Here is a 4,472-nt window from a genome sequence, read left to right on the forward strand (position 1 = left end):
TATACACTTGTCATTTGAATATTGGAAGAGAGATAAGATATCGATGATGTCATTTTCAATTACAGAGATGAGTGAGTCTAGAGGTACCAATAGCCCCCTGACTATGGAGACTTGGTAAGTGATCAATCCCTCTTAGTTAGTTGATAGTTTTAGAATGAATTCTTGGTAGATTAGGTAAGTTTTTATATATGTTTGATTGTTTGATAGAATAGCTTAAAAATATTTTGAAATTTTTGAGTCCCACGAATAGATGTGTAGTTGTGATGCACAAATGCGCAAGTATACTATGTGAATGCATATTTATTGATGATTGCATGTATTTATAGGATAATTTGGTACATACATAGGGTAAAATATTACTTTTTTAAGTTGGCCATTGGTAAAATATTTAGGCACATTTACATAATATGTCTGCACATTTGTGAAAACTATGATTTCATTTAGAGTTGATTCGTGAATATTTAGGGGTGGTGTGTATTTATAGAAATTTTCTTTGATAGGGGTATTGACCTCTTTGGTGGCATATATCTATGAAAATTTTGAAATTGTGCAATTATGATATGATCATGTGCATTTTTAATGTAATAGTGCACATGTGTTTGGATTGGTGAAATGGTAATAAGAAATTAAGCACTTAGATAACCAATTGGTAGAGTTTGATGGTCTTATTTAATGAGGATAATTGATAAGACTAATTTAGGTGTCATTATAGAAACATTATCTAGAAACACAATTAGGCTTAGATAAATGATAGATTTTTTGATAAACATGTGATAAAATCAATTAAAAGATATAATAGGTAGATCTTGATTCTAGATGATAGATATTTTTTTATAGCTAATTTCATGCTATGTTTGATGTGTGTAGTAGAATTGTCTAATATATTGATGTTGAGGGAGAGATTCCCTAATACATAGTCTTTAAAGACCTCTATTTATTAAGAGTGATCATATTCTAATTGTCACTTGTGGACTGTATCATGCTTTGTATTGTCCCATGATTAGGGTCAACCTTGGGTTATTGATAGCCTTAGTAGAGAGATGGCACTCTAAGATGAGTTCCTTCCATCTACTGATAGGGGGAGATGAGTGTGATATTGGATGATGTCTATAGGATAATAAGACTCCTTATTAGTGATGAGTTGGTACAATATGATCAACATAGTAGGCTAGAGGAGTGCATAAATGTGTTCAAAAATGAGGACTTATATGATTATGATATTAGTTGGGATTTCATGGTAGAGGCATATGATCCATTACTAAAATTTTAGCTAGGATCATATCGAGATACATCTATCCAAACTAGAGATCAAGGGGATTCCCTATGGAATGGGGACAAATATTACAGAGGATGATGGAGGATGGGACCCAATTTTCTTAGGGGATGTGTGTGCTAGCACACTTGTGTCATGATCTACATTAGGTGGTTTACCAAAATGGTGCATCATTATCAGTAGGTGTGAATTTGTTGCATATTTGGGCATGGAATTGCATAGCTATTTTTTCACCAATTCATATGATATTTAGAGGTGAGAGATAGGCATATGTGCACTTATATTCTGCAATTTAGTCTCAGTCTAAGCTAGGAAAATTGAATCATTAGAGATGTGTATTAGACACACTAGAGTTGATGATATGGGGATCATACTTGGATTACAAGGACATGGATGATGAGAGAGATCTTTGATATTATTTTGAGACCACATGGTTGATTAGGAGGACCTCTCAGATTATAGTTCAAGTGGTTATAGGGGATGCCCAAGGGTATTATGGAGTTTCCTTGCAATCATTAGGAGCAAAGGGATTGGGGTTTGATGGCTTCCTATGATGTTTCCTTATAGGAGTTTTGACATATGTCATTCTAGGCATGGATACTTTAGAGAGATATAGTTGATCTTGGATGTACAAAGAGTAAGAGAGTTACATACATTCATCTATTTCCATAGATATATGCACTAGATGATCCACCCCTAGTCATCAAAGCTAAAAACAAAGGACAAAGGAGAAGATAGGGTAGGAGTGGTGGTAGAAGAAAAGGTGAGGGAGGTGATGATGGAAGTGGTTATGGTGATGAGAATAGAGAGTAGAAGAGATCACAAAAATGGGGTGGTGGTATGGTCAGAGGATTAAGACTAGCTCTTCAAGCTATAGTACCAAGATAGGTTCCTACATAGGCACCTAGGACAATAGGATAGGGAGAGGAGGTAGAGAGGCTAATACAAGACTATCCCACATAAGGTCTACCTCAAGATGTGGAGATTTTAGAGGAGGATCCATATGTTCATGGTAATAATGAGGAGGAGGAGTTAGAGAAAGTTGTAGAGGATTTTATGGAGGTGGAGAGGTAGGTAGTGAGAGTGCCTCAGTTAGAGAATTAGATAGAGTGCTTAGGGGATAGTTGGCAGTCACACTCAAAGAGTAGAAAAGAGTGTTAGAGAGAATAGGTGCAATAGAGAACTTATTAGAGAAAATAGAGAGATAATACATTGGGTTTGAAAATAAAGAGCATAAGATTGATGTTGAGAGGAGGCAGAGAGATCACCTATAGGAGGGAGGCCTATGAGAGAGTTGTTCCAGAGGATCAACAGATAGGGAGCTTTAGAGAGAGCTCTTATTATGGTAGGAAATCTTGTAGAGCATGCAAGGAGAGTTGTGATGTAGCATCAAGACATCCTAGGCTAGAGGTTAGAGGATAGGAGGAGACATGCAAATAGACTGGTGGGGCAGAGGATGCAGGACCATCTATTTTTGGACATCAATATTGACAAATAGAGTCTAGTGGTAGTGCTAGTTAGATTATTTGTATACGCTTTGGAGAAACATTTTTTTATTTTGATGGACTATGTATTTTGAGATATTTTGTTATTATTAGGGTATATCATCAGCTATTGGATATTATATATGGATTTTGATCATCCATAGACATAAGACTATAGAAATTGAACACTTGTTATTTTTTTGGCTATATGGATTTTCTATGATGCTTATTTATGGTGGATACTGACACATGATTTTGTAGGATGTGATATGACATGATTTTATTTGTATCTATATAAATGTTTTGTGATGTTCTATGATGTGATGCATTTTGATGAGATGAAAATGTTTTATATGTGACTCATGTTATGCAAAGTTTCTAAGTGGTCTATGATAGATGTTATATGGTTCATTAATGCATTTTTTTTATGATGTCTAGATGCCTAAGAAGACAATTTTTTATTTGAAAATGAGTAAAAAAGAATGATAATAATTAATTGATCTAAAATTTCAAATAGATACACACAAACTATAAAAAGTGAATGAACCTTCTAATGATGGAATTCTATATGAAATAAAAATGTTTTGATTAATGTCCAATAGCATCAATCTGGATAATAATGATGTCTCACCCTAAAAGACATAATGAAATAATTAAAAGAACCATAAGAATGGACTTATAATATATAAAAGGAACCTCATACATTCAATTTAAATGAATATGGATGGAATGAAAAATGAGGATGGATGGGTAAATGCAAACTATAAATACAACACTAAAGTTCACATTCTATGTTGCTTTGTAACATCTTGATTTTGAAGGTAACATAATTTTTTTATCATCATTTGGATCTTTATCATTGTAAGGAAGATAAGCATTGATGAGGCTAATTATTACATCTATTTTATGATAGTTTTAAACACTTTTTTTTACTTCCATGAAGACATTTGTGAACTTATGTTTGCTTGAATTGATGATTAAACTATGGGTAGATAGTATGCTATATTTTGCCAATAATATATATATAATGTAGTATTTCATATAACCATCAGAATGTTGGTTCTCATATTTGAATTTAATTTGATAATGCTTGTTTGCAAATATCTCTACATAATAACTAACCTATTAGCAAAGGGACTTGAAGATGGTCAAAAGCATTTAAAGGGAAACGTTGAAGACATCCAATAGCATTTGAGAGAAAAGATGTTAGCCCATAATGGAAAGAGTCATAATGGTACCAAGGGACATGACCGATAATATGGAGGAGCTATGAAAAATGGTTATATTTCTCTACATTTATTATTATGACAAAGTGGTTGTGTAGACTTTATTATTCCTGCCTTGAGCTGTTATCTTTTCTTCCTTTTTCTTTGGCGGATTTGAGGTTAGTTTGTTTTTCTTTTATGTTTATAAATAAGTGTCAATCAACTATTTATAGAGATCAAACCAATAGTGTTAAAAAGTTAGAAGAAAGTTTATGACAAGAAACTATTGACTCTTGCAGTGAATTATTTTTATAGTTCTATGTATTGTTCTCATGTAATGAATTTATGAAACATAATGAAATAGCTCCTAGTTTACATTATGTGTTAGTACTAGATTAGCAGAAGCCAACCAAAGGGGTCCACTTGGGAGGTGGTTTAGATTAGAGTAGTATAGAGTTTTTTTCAAGCATCTTTAGTAGTGTAGGTGGAAGTTATAAGTTCCTTCCTATA

This window comes from Cupressus sempervirens, chromosome 8, assembly GCF_028749045.1.
Source record: "Cupressus sempervirens isolate cs-2001-9-10 chromosome 8, ASM2874904v1, whole genome shotgun sequence".
Taxonomy (NCBI): domain Eukaryota; kingdom Viridiplantae; phylum Streptophyta; class Pinopsida; order Cupressales; family Cupressaceae; genus Cupressus; species Cupressus sempervirens.